Below are 13,386 nucleotides of genomic sequence, written 5' to 3' on the forward strand. Positions count from 1 at the left end.
GTTACGTCTCTTGTCGTTTGATAAAAAGTAGGTAATTCATAAAAACAGAATTTCGTACGGAAGAAATATCTTTTTGTGCCTAAAATATGTTGGGATGTATTTACTAGCAGTAAATATAGGTGAAAACTTGATAAGGATCGTTCTTACTTGTATCTAGAAGTAGCATGTTCCAGTCCTGTGTTTGTCAATAGGCCGTATAGGCCGCGTCCTGGGGGCAGCAGCGTCCAAGGGTCGGCAGATTTCAGAGGACAAGAAAATTATTATTTTAGAAAGGTACCTGGGTAAGGCCGCGAATTTTGACCAATTTGGACGTTTCAAATTTGGAACGCTGATAAAAAAAAACTGATAACACCTAGAGGTTTAATTTTATTTTTATTATATGACACGATATAAACTCTCAAGGTCGCAAATGAGATAATTGATTTAAACCCTTTTAAAAAAATAATAAAAATATATTACCGTCCAAAACGTAACGAAAATTGACTATTTTTTTTGACCACGAGTACTTAATACCTTATTATTTTCATGCTATTTAACTTCTCATGATCATGATTTTGTTTAAACAAAATTTTATGATATAACGATAGTCCTACCGATTGCGGAATCATGATAATCAAATAATTTTCATGTTTTATATTTATTTCTTTTCACGTGCCAAAAAACCACGTTTTCGTTACGAATACTTAGGTGACGCTTAATTAGGCTACCTTTAACGCCAATTTCGGTAGAAATTTGTTTTTGTACACTGGCAACTAATACTCTAATAGGGCAACATCGATGAGATAAAAAAATCTCATCAGTTTGTTGACAAACAGCCATCAAAAGTTACGCGGAGGTTTTTTTTCGAAAAAACGTCGAAAGTGCTTGTTCGATTTTAAGGGTAAGTAGTGATTATTTTTAACTGGTTGTTTTTTCATACGATAGGGTAATCTTTTCCATGTAAGTGGCATGTGTTATTATGTTCAAAATGTCGTTATTCACCATGATAAACAATTTTTTGTATAAAATACGTTACACTTTCGTTACGATTACGTTACATTTTTACAAAATGCTACGTATTTTGTACATAACGTAACGAAAAAATGTGGTAAAGGGAAGTTCACACAGAAAAATTCTAACTTACACCAGTTTATTATTAGATTTCCAATGAATGCACGCACAGTAAGTTAGTTAGATGGATATTTTGAAGTTAAATAAATTTTAATCTGTAGGTGCAGGGATCGGCACAAGAGAATTGTGGCGAGTTCTGTGTTCACGTCCTGCTACATGCATAGCGTATTTAAAGTGAGAGACAAACGGAGAGATTCACTTACCTACTTAGTTCATTTGTTATCTAAACTTAATAATCATAATAATTTATTTCCAAAAACATCATTTTACATTGTCCACTTAACTAAGATACTACTTCCGAAATTGGTAAAACCTGTGATTTAGGGTTTTGGCCATTTCTTTGAGGTATTTAATAGCTTGTACAGTCGAAGTCACAAGCATGCTTACAACTAGGTGGTAGGACCTTGTGCAAGGTCCGCCCGGATTGCTACCACCATCTTCCTCGCTAATCCTGCCGTGAAGCAGCAGTGCTTGCACTGTTGTGTTTCGGCGTGGTGAGTAAGACAGCCGGTGAAATTACTGGCACGTGAGGTATCCCATCATAGGCCTCTAGGTTCGCAACGCGTCTGCAATACCCCTGGCGTTGCAGATTTTTATGGGCGGTGGTGATCTCTTACTCATTTGATCGTTTGCCATCCAGTCGAATAAAAAAAAAAACACATCCAAATTCGTTATGCTTATAAATGTGCACCTTATTGTCAGTGTTAGAGAGGCATGTAAAGATACACTTTTGGAAAGATGTTCGTCAACTAGAGGGTACTTCTACTTCCACATTCTCATGTTTAGCTCTATAGATTTCATATAGGACAGATTTAAGATCAGTATCGTCAGAAAGTTCTAGTAAAAATAAAAACTTCACTTTATTATTTGACATGTATTTTTTTTTCATACATACGTTATCTAATGGGATTTTTTACCAGTTTGATCTAGGCTTTATAAAAATTTGCGTTACGTTTTATGGTAACGTCACGTATTTTTTTTATGTTATTTCTATGTCACATTGGTTAAAATTCGCGGCCTTACCCACCTACTTGGTACCTACTCGTACCTACATGGAGCGGCGTAAATAAAATGGCCTACACTCATAAAAAATATAAATCCGGCATTGACATGTTCCTATAGACAAGTTTGACCTTCCAAATAAGAAATGACATAAGAATTACATTAGATAAAATATACTTTATTGATACCCTAACCAATATTCTAACTAAATGACACCTACACTTACATTTACGATGATTCTTTCATGTTTGTCACCTATACTGAGCTAAGTGATTCTCATCTCGGCCTATATACACCCCGCTGCAGGGCTCAGGTCTCCTCTTAAAACGAGAGGGCTTGGGCCGTAGTTCCTATTGGATAATATGGATTGGGAACACAATTGAATTTCTTTGCAAACGTTGCAGGTTTCGCTAATGGAAATTTGAAATGTTATTTCAAAAATCAAATTCAAGACTGTACCTAATTATAGGTTTAAATTTTAGCCTACGTCTACCGTGTCTTTTGTCTTTGTACCTACTACTACCAATGTTAACTTATTGTACTGCTGTTGCAATTTCGCCCATAAACTCCGAAAACTCGAAAGGGCACAGGCTCGAACCTACGACACGACCCTCTACTTGAAATGCCATTGGTCAAACCACAAGTCTACCACGGCTTTCATTAATATGAATTACTATTCTTATTACATATGAATTGAAAAGTATCGTCCACCAAACATTAACACCACGAGCACTGATGCATTGTCCTCAAAATTTGAATATCGATTTCAGGTGCCTCCCCTCCCACCGGCTCCAACTTTCAGGCTTCAGACGTCCTCGCAAGGTCGCAGACAACGCACACACGCACCCAACGCACAAACGCGTCCCACGCACACACGCACAGCCTGCAGGCCTCGGCCGTTAAACCTTGCGCACTTATTTATACCTTAAGGGCGTTTTGGTAGTTACAGAGGTCATAATTGCCGACCCGCGATTTATTTACGTGCGTAGCTTTATGACAAGGCTGGAGTTTGTTTACACTGTGGTACATACCAATAATTCTATATTTTACACGCTTTATTTACTCGTAACTTGCAACGTTCGTAAGTGTATTGTTTATCTATTTGTAAGTATGAAAGTACCTATGTAATTTCAATATGTGCAATCATTTTTTCATACACGTCAATCTAGTTCCCGATTTAGCTGAATTTTGGTATTATGTACTAGGTATATACTTATGTAAATCCGGTGACAACAATAATTTTGTAGTGAAATTCTGGAGACCCATCCAGGACCGTCTCTGCGGAACAGAGAACTCTTCAAAAATGGCATAACTTGAAATTTTGGTGCAAGTACTGTAACTAAAAAAAAAACAAAAACTTATTGTTTCAAATTTGTCACGGCGATCTTTTAGTGTAGAAGTTATATTTTAAAGTCAAGTTGGTCATATTATGGAATACTTTTAAAATTTAAAAAATGTCTGTCTATATTTCCCTTATTGGTATTCACTTTAATTAATTAGAAAAATGTAAAAAGCATGTCTACCCCTGGTGGGACTCGAACCCACAGTCCCCGGCTTAGGAGGCCGATGCCTTATCCATTAGGCCACAGGGGCGTACAGGATGAAGGACGAAATACGTCTACGCATAGCCTGCCGTGCCCCTGTCGAAAAGAATGCAGCGGGAGCTTTTTCAGGGTTGATTGTTTACTTTGTACACACCTAAGCTTCATACAAAGGAATTGACTGAAGCCGATTCATGTTTTATTTTATTAGATTAGATTAGAATTATTTATTACCCTTAAATGAATGATTGCTCCAACCAATCATTCATCTAAGTTATTAGGTACCTACCTTTTGAAAAAATACATTATAAAGACATGTCTCAAAATGTATGCAAAAAATTGTAAGCCAAAAATAAAAATAAAAACCGGCCAGGAGCGTGTCGGACACGCCCAAAATAGGGTTCCGTAGCCATTACGAAAAAATTAAGTAATATTTTTCTAAGGATTTCGTATTTTGTACGGAATATTCCAAGTTTGGATATATTTTATACCTTAGCTGCTTTTTACTCTAAACTACTAATAATTCTTAAGAAAACTTAACCGTTATAGTTTTCCTTATAAATTTTTAAACTTACTACCATCCCGATTTTTTTAAAATTTTTCGTTAAACCCACTGTAAGTTATTTTCACGTTATAGTACATTGTGTCTCAAGGGCGGTAAATAAGGAATTACGAACGAGAGTCTATTAGAAGCCCAAAGTCGAAGACTGAGGGCTTTAATGAGTCGATGTTCGTAATTCTAGTACCGCCCGTGTGACATACAATGTTTTTCATCACATTTGCGAGTAAAATTCTATATTTGTAAAAGAAAAACTAATATTTTATTAAAAATTGCCGATACCGCTGATTGCGCTCTTGGCAATCCGCAGCATGTGCATGGTGTGCGTGTGCAGCGCGCGCACGGAGCAGCAGCACGCCATGCAGTAACAAACTCATTTACCGACCTTGGGCTTCATGGCATGAAAATTAGTACGGGCAATGTCTCATTTACCGACCACGGGCTTCATGACAAGCACATTATGGTCGAGGGTTTTATTTGGGGGGTTGCAACCAAGGTAGCCTACGTTAAAAATCAGTTATAGTCACAGCGGTAGGTAGGTACTTTTTCATCACACTTGCTCGTAAACAGTGTCGTAACATGCAGGCTACCTTGGTAGCAACCCCCCAAAGAAAACTCTCGACCTTGATGTGATTGTCATGAAACCCGTGGTCGGTAAATGAGTCATTGCGCGTACTAATTTGCTTGCCATGAAGCCCAAGGTCGGTAAATGAGTCCATGCCCGTACTAATGCTGCTGCGCTGCGCGCGCTGCTGCCACATGCACACGCACGCTGCGGAGCATGCTGCGGGAGGCGTAGGGCTGTGCTGCCAAGAGCGCAGCCCAATGTATCGCCACAAACATCGACTCATTAAAGACTAATCTAATAGAATCTCGTTCGTAATTACTTATTTACCGCCCTTAAGACATAATGTACTATTATTTTGAGAAATTGCGCAAAAATAAAAACTGTCTGGTTTATTTTACGTTACGTTGACATTTGAACGCACTATCACTGCACTGTTTAGGTACACTTTTATTTGGGACCGAATAAATCACACGTCTTTTGTTATAGGTAGGTAGTGCCACTACAACTTGTAGAGTTGAGGTCACGCACACAAGAACATGTCGAATGTACTTAATGACAGCGGGATTTTGACATAACCTGATTCATTATTTCATTTCATTCATTCTCCTTTTAGGCTAAGTTCAGATTAACATGCGGTGACGCGCGGTTGGCTCGTGTGTGATCAATGTTGTTGTGTATAATATGACGGTCCATGTACATACAGAACAACTTTGATTTGTTACAATCTTAAACCTCGCGGCGAGCCAACCGCGCGTCATACGGTAGTACTATTAGTTATTCTGTGGTACTAGGTAACATGTTTTTGAAACGTTGAATAAGTTCATATTTTTATGCTTCCTCCACATGCTTGGCAAACAGCGAACACCAAACAACGAACACGAACGTGTGGATAGGTGTTCGCCTATGTTTGTCTGTTTTTAGTCGTGTTTGCCAGTGGTCGGCGTCGGTGTCGGTTTTTGTACACAAATCAAAGGGTACCTATTCGACAAACGTGTTTGCGATGTATCCAAACCTTGTACGATTTCTGTGAATTTTTATCATCCACCAACGTCTTGGTTTCCTTCTTTTTCGTTTAACTTCATTTTGCTTTCTTTATTATAAAAATAGGTCAACCCGAAAGTAATCGTTGCCACAACAAGCTCGTCGTCCGCCATGTTTGCCAATCCAGCCATGTTCGCCAAACCTGGGGATGCCATGTTTGTGTTGGGTGATTGTGGTCAGTGTTTGGTATTTGTGGCAAACACCAAGCATGTGGAGGCGGCATTACACTTGACGGTAAAATTCGAAAATCAAAGTTCGTAAAGTACCGTCTCTCTCATTCTCGTATTAAATCATATTAGCGTCAGCGGGACGGCAAGATACGAAGTTCTAATTTGGCACTTCGTAGTATAGGGCCTGGTGAGAGATATTTGTGGTGGGCCTCCAGTCTTCAGTTCCGTCCGTTGTGAAGGTTCCCAGTCCATAACTGCGCTTATGTCACGTGGCGTCTGACGTCACTGTTCAAGAGTGCTATGGTTGAGGGTACTCGATGCATGCAACAAAGCCTCTATTCAGGTCAATCGAGCGGATCTTTTAATTTTTATTATACCGACCTTTTGAGATGAAAGCCCGAGTTATTTTTGATCCGCGAGTGCCGGCGTCCTAAATTTCCTATTTTTTTTATTCTGTAAGTAATATCTGATATAAGTACTGTAGATTGCACCATCTGCTAAAATCTAATCCTTATGTCTGTCTATTGTAAAGGTTGCCTCGAAGAGGTCGCTCTGAAGCGATAAGGCCACCAATTGCTTACCTTGGAAAATCTCTATATACATAATGTTTTCTGTACTGCTTACTATGTGTTGGTGTTTAATATAAAGAGTCATTGTATTGTATTCTAATATCATACATAAAGATTTTTTTTATTTTTTTTTTCAATCGTACGTACGTAATAATTAAATTGAAAAGAAACTGTCCATGTGCATGTTATTGTTACTGACTGTCAAACTTTAATATATTATAAGTATTATCACGTATTATAAAATAAATAAAAACTAGTCAAATACCTAGGTAAAATGAATAGATAGGTAGATATAAAGATCTTACCTATCTTCTGTAGATTCATTTTACCCAGAAATTTCAAGTTTAATATAAGCTTGGTGGCGCCATCTCTCGGTGAGTAGTTTAATTACCTTGAAAAGCGCCATCTTTTGTCGGATAGCTAAACTATCCCGAAAAATGTCGAACAAAGCGCAGCCGTCCAGGTATAAGATACAATTAAAAGATTAAGCAGGAATTTAGATTAAGAAAGACATGGCTTTCTTAATCGTATTAAATTATCTACGTGAGAAAACGTCATGAAAATGCCTAAGCTGAAATCTAGATGTTTTTTCATTACCCATAACCTCACTTGACGACTTATTGGCTGGTCGTTAATGTAAAAAAATACGATTAGGGTGTCGTTACCGAAGGCAATAGAGATAAGAACCTGAATTTTGGCAAGTAGCGAAAAACTGGACCACTCATATGGCGGTATCATCAACATCCCTGCATCTACGTCCCACTGCTGGGCACAGGCCTCCTCTCAGAATGAGAGGACTTGGGTCGTAGTGCCCACGCAGGCCCAATGCGGATTAGGAACTTCACACACACCATTGAATAATTTCGCAGGTTTTAGCAGGTTTCTTCACGATGTTTCCCTTCCGTAAAGCTCGTGTTAAATTTCAAATGTAACTTCGCACATGAATTTCGAAGAACTCAAAGGTGCGAGTCCGGATTTGAATTCACGGCTTTCTACTTGAGAAGCCATAGGTCAAACCACTAGGCCACCACGACAACCACGACGGCTTGCTTAATTATAACAATCCTTACCTATTTCATTCTTTACAAGCGTGTATGTTTCTTTACCTAACATTTAGCTGTACTTACTGGGTATATTAAAGACACTCTACCCGTACGGTGTATTAAGCCTTTAGCAATTTCGCTGGAAAATATTTACATAGCAATCTTTCGAAGGCAAATTTGTTCGCAGCTTATCTGCCGTTGAGTCGAGAAGATCAAATAGAGTAAAAAGTTAATATTGTTTGGAGCTTCCACACTCATGGTGTGAATTTACGGCGAATATTCACATCGTCAAAGCGACGCTCGCAATTATATCACAGTCCAGAATGTCCAACACAAAATATACAAAATGCAAAAAACACAGCTGTGATTTAGGCACTGTGTGCACTGGCATAATTTTAGATGTCATTATTTAACTTCAATGCTTATTTGTTTCTTTGATCTTAATCAAATTTTGCAAGTCGAATTTCACCCATTTCTTGTGATCTGATTGACATGAAATTTGTACCCCTGTTCCACCTATCCCTGCCGCTGTATCCCCCCTGATAGAGATATGTGGAATATTGTACGGGTATGTAATCCAAATGACAATGCAAGCACAATCGACAAAAAGTCTGAGTCAGCAAAAAAAACAATGGCTTATTTTTTTTAACAAATACATTCTTGAATAAGTAGAATATAACGTCTATATTCTACTTAATAAACATGAAATATAAGCAAAAAACTTATGTTAATAGGAAAATGGTGGATAACGCGCGTACATCGCCTTCATCTGTAAAAACGCTCACATTTCTCGGCTACAAACACAAGAAATGGACACAAAAATCTGACTTGGAATCGTGAACAAGCGCTATCCCTATCCCCGTGTCGCGTAAAAACCTTTACAATCTCGTTCATGCCTTTTCGCGGCTGTTCACGCCATGAGTGTGGAGTGCCCAGTACCTAGACTTTTACTGTCTGCGAATCGTGTTTTTCTCCTAAAGGTAAAGGGATGACAAACGTAGGTTTCACTCTTTAATAGTAGGTGTAATTGTTATCTCCATGCCTTTGATAATGTCTTTCATATTTATTAGTAAGAGTTACTAACATTATAATTATATGAGATACGTAGAAGCATTCTTCTAGTTGTAGATAGCTGAAATAACACATAGGGTCGCGGGTAACGGCTAGCTAGACATATTTTCAATATCTCTTTTCAATATTTCCAATATAGAAAAAGGAGGGGAAATAGGAAGGGGAAGGGACAGGCAATCTATGTAGGTACTTAATACTTAGTCGGTAATCATTAGGTTAGTCAGTAACTAAATAGGTCCAGTCCAATGTTAGCAACAAACTTGCAATCTAAATGGTCACCATTTATAAATGCAAATGATAATGATAAGTATGAGATATCAAGAATGCAATAAGAATTATCCTGGTTTATGTCAACATCTTGGGAGATCTATCCCTGGTTCTTGTCAAGATGTCGGACGCACTGAATGACAGTATATAGCCAGTAATTAGGGTTTTCAATGACAATTAATGAATAAAATAATGAGTGAGACTTTCAATGGAACTAATCAAGCACTTAGACTGTGAAAAATGATTTTAAACTTATTCGATTATGATCCGAAGAGAACCTAATTGAATAAATTAAACGTCTTCCAATTAACTTTATAGGTTATATTATAGGTTTAGGTTAATTTTATTTTGTGTATTATGTACTGTAGTTTCTAAGGAGTATTTTTATATTTTGTTTTTATTAACTTTACAAATAGTTTTTTAATTTTTATTTAATAAATCGCAATAACCGACCATGTTCGTACATGCCCCTCGTGCACTGAGAGAAGTATTTAAGGGTTTGACAGACAACTATATGGGTTATTTTTCTTAGGGTTTCGTAGTCCTACAAGGAACTCTTATATTTTTGCCATTTCACAGTCTGTCTGTCTGTCAGGCCAAACGCAGCTTAGCTTAGAGACTACATACTGGTTAGTATCATAAAGTTGTAATTTTGCATGTTGGTGCAATTACTACGCGGACTAAGCCGTAAAATAAAAATTGGAAAATTAAAGGTCTCATCCTCATTTTACTTGAAACCTTGGGATTTCAAGTAAAATGAGGATGAGATCTTTCCAAAACAGCATCGAAGTGCTAATTCTTTTTATTAGAGTCAAGCACAAGCGTCTGCCCTCAAGCTAAACTGTTGACTTGCAAAATATCAAAAAGTCATGATATTACTAGGTATAACAAATTTAAAAGAAAAACGATCATAGATTAGGCTTCAAAAATAAATGAGTAATAGTCGATCTAGACTTGAAATTGAAAATTTACCACGTGTTATTAGTACAGAACCCTACACTGCGCTTGACCCAACACTCATTTAACCGGTTTATTTTAAGCACCGAACCAAACAAATAACATACGAAATTGATAAAATTGGTAGTATACCCCAAACCATCTCGAATTGTATTTACCAATTTTTCATGTGCCAATATACATTAGCATTTTGACGACTTTCGCAAATAATGTTGGCAACCCTGCTGGTAATGCGATACAGTCGATCCCAAAGTCATAAATATCAATAAGCGGTCATTAACTGCATCGTGAGAGGCGCATGCGACGCTGTGCTCGCAAATGATCTAATCGACGGAACGATAAAGTTAGATTTTGGGTTTTGCAAGTATATTAAGTACTAGCTTTTGCCCGCGGCTTTGCCCGCGTGGAATTCGGTTATCGCGCGCTCTTCCCTCGGGAGCTGTGCATTTTTCCGAGATAAAAAGTAGCCTATGTCACTCTCTGGCCCATAAACTATCTCTATGCCAAATCACGTCGATCCGTCGCTACATTTCGACGTGAAAGACGGACAAAGATACAAACACACACACTTTCGCATTTATAATATTAGTATGCATTGTAGTTTAGAATAGGTTTCTGTTTAATCATTTAAACAAGTTTTTTGTTAACTGTAAGTGAATGAAAATTCGATTTCTATGATTGTTCCACATAAACATAATCATATACAGGGTGTCCCAGAAGTACCACGTCACAGTGACACCAGAGGTAGGTCAGCTCAAGAGGAACCTAACCAGCCTAACATAACCTCAGTAAAAGTTGCACGGTTTTCGAGTTATTAGCGAAATAAAGATTTTTGGGAATACTCCCCTTTGTCTTGACATTTTTAGTACCAGCATCGACTTGGACTTATTGGCGTTATTTGTTTGTTTCGTTTCTAGTAATTTTTTTTCATGGCAGATGGTTAAAGTTGAAATTCTTATTTTTGAGACAACTTAAATCAAGATCAATAAAGTTTTTTTCAGCATTTTACGGTAGTTACTGACAAAATAACACACTAAACTTCTGAAGTAACTATTCACGATTCGATACACATAAAAAACTGTTATTAAAAGCTTTCCAAGTCGATGCTGGTACTAAAAATGTCAAGACAAAGGGGAGCATCCCCAAAAATCTTTATTTCGGTAATAACTCGAAAACCGTGCAACTTTTACTGGGGTTATGTTAGGTTGGTTAGGTTCCTCTTGAGCTGACCTACCTCTGGTGTCACTGTGACGTGGTACTTCTGGGACATCCTGTATATACTTACACTAACTATCACTATAAGTTAAGTCGAAAATAGTACTCTATTTTCGAATTTACTTTCCGTGTTAGTACAGTTAGTTAGTATATCACAGAGTACGTGATATATGCGTACAAGGAGTAGGTCAACGTTCCCAGTACCTACGCATATTTTTGGCCTTTTCTTCACACTTTGTTGAAATACGCGCACGAGTGGGGGCATAATTTTTGTTGATCCCACTATGTTGTTAGCTGATTCTGATGAACTAAGTGCTGAAAATTATATTGTCTAATGAGATATCCGTTTTTTTCGTATTTGTATTCGGCATTTGTCTAACAGTACAACGGGTATCTCAACGTCACTAATCTATTTTGTTATGCTAAATTTGTAACTAATAAATCTTGTTATTTAAAACCTGTTCTGAGTACAAGTTTCGAAACTTCATTTTATTCGTTTTAGAAATCCCAACTCTCCCATTAGTTGTCAAAACATTGCAAAATAAAAATAAAAAGGTCCAACCGCGGACCCAAATCTCCCGCCTTCAGACTGACAAATTGTTTCGGATGCCCGTCCCCCCACAGATTGCCCCGAAGTAATAACTTTACATTTTTAACATTCTCATTAAATTTCCTCACTCTATCTTCCACAACTTCAAACCAGTTTGACACCAAAGGTTAACTAGACGAACCCCTCGAGCGCCTAATACCATTCTTTAATTTATTTCAAATCTCCGGGTAGCACGAGCTTCCTCAAAATTTGAAATAAAAAAGATTTCAATCTTCATACATAAGCCTGCCGGGCGATAAATTGGGTGCACTAATCATAGGGCGTCTCGAAGTTCGTGATTATTAATCATCAGAAGCTCTTCTTAAGGATTTATTTGGAACAGGCCTCTTGATTAATGCGCTAAGGATACTGCAACTTGCAACATGTCTGCGGCGCTGATAATCTTGTTAAATTTGCACTTAGCAATTGGAAGATTAATCCTCTTGTGCGAAATAATCCGCCGTTAGCAAGATAACATCTCCGCTTGTACCATGTTAGGTGCGGCACGATGTCTTGTAAATTCGCTTAAATATTTTACTTATCGACAACGAAATTACATATTGATGGCTTCAATCTGTCATGTTAAGTTGGATAAGGCAGTTCAAATGAACTTTATACGTCAGCAATACAGACCACATTCTTTAATTGGGGCGATATTAAAAACCTGTTGGGAATTATTACTTTGGACCATAATTAGTTTTAAAAGAGGTCTTTGACATTGCGTGAGGTGTTTATGTTTAAATCTTAGCTTTATTGGTTCACATTTAAACATACACATTCATAGAATGAGCGAAGTCTTTATAGAGCAAATTCCCTTGCGGTTTTACTAGTACGGCAAGTTCGTTTAGTCTAGTTTATGTAAGTGCTACATCAGAAGGCGCCCTTGACCAGCCAGGGGGGGATGTAGGGGGCACTGTTGCTGTAAGCTGGGAGGCAAACACTGGTTAGGATAGGGGTTTGACGACTTTGAATTAATACAGTAGTTAAAATAAACTTAATTATTATTCCATCATCATAATCATATTATCTATCAGCCGTAGCTGTTGGAAATAAGAAGGCCTTTACCATAAAACTCTTGGTGGTTCAGTTGGAAGTGGCCTGCATCCACTGTGAACCCGTGGCTCCAGGTCAATTTGTATTGATCCACGAAAATCGACAATCTACTTCATTAATCAATACTACTGCCCTGGTTACAGGGCTACGGCACATGCTGAGCTGAGTCCTTTTGGCATCACACTACAGCACAACGTCTCTAATTTTTTTCTCTTCTTCTATTTATGTTTTTACTGTGTCCTTGTTGTGATGTAGTGTGTTTTTTTATGTTATATAAATGTTGTGAGTTTGAGTTTGAGTTTAATTGTGCCCGCTGCTTTGCCCTCATTATGAAACTCTTCTCGTGAGACTCGCAAATTTCCATTATTCTTTTTGTTTACGTCAGGAAAGCAACCCTATGCGATTTATATACTTATACTTTCTATGTTGTTTTGTTTCAGTTGTTGAACTTTTATTCATTAATAAAATTATTGGAGTGACTATCTGCGATAGATAGAAGATTATTGGTTTTTTATCCTAATGACCTACAAATACGTATTTAGAGTAGATAGTAAAATAGAGTAAAAAAGTGCTTACAAATGCTGTCAAAAAATAAAATCTTACTGCTATAAACTATTTAAAGTCAAAGTCA

General features: G+C 37.5%; 1 non-coding gene across 1 annotated transcript; it reads right to left on the reverse strand.

Moving 5' to 3' along the window:
- Nucleotides 1–3,632: 3,632 nt before the first annotated feature.
- TRNAR-CCU (transfer RNA arginine (anticodon CCU)) lies at nt 3,633–3,705 on the reverse strand. Its single transcript has one exon. It is a non-coding gene; the product is annotated as a tRNA-Arg (tRNA).
- Between the last annotated feature and the right edge of the window lie 9,681 nt (nt 3,706–13,386).

This window comes from Choristoneura fumiferana, chromosome 5, assembly GCF_025370935.1.
Source record: "Choristoneura fumiferana chromosome 5, NRCan_CFum_1, whole genome shotgun sequence".
NCBI lineage: Eukaryota > Metazoa > Arthropoda > Insecta > Lepidoptera > Tortricidae > Choristoneura > Choristoneura fumiferana.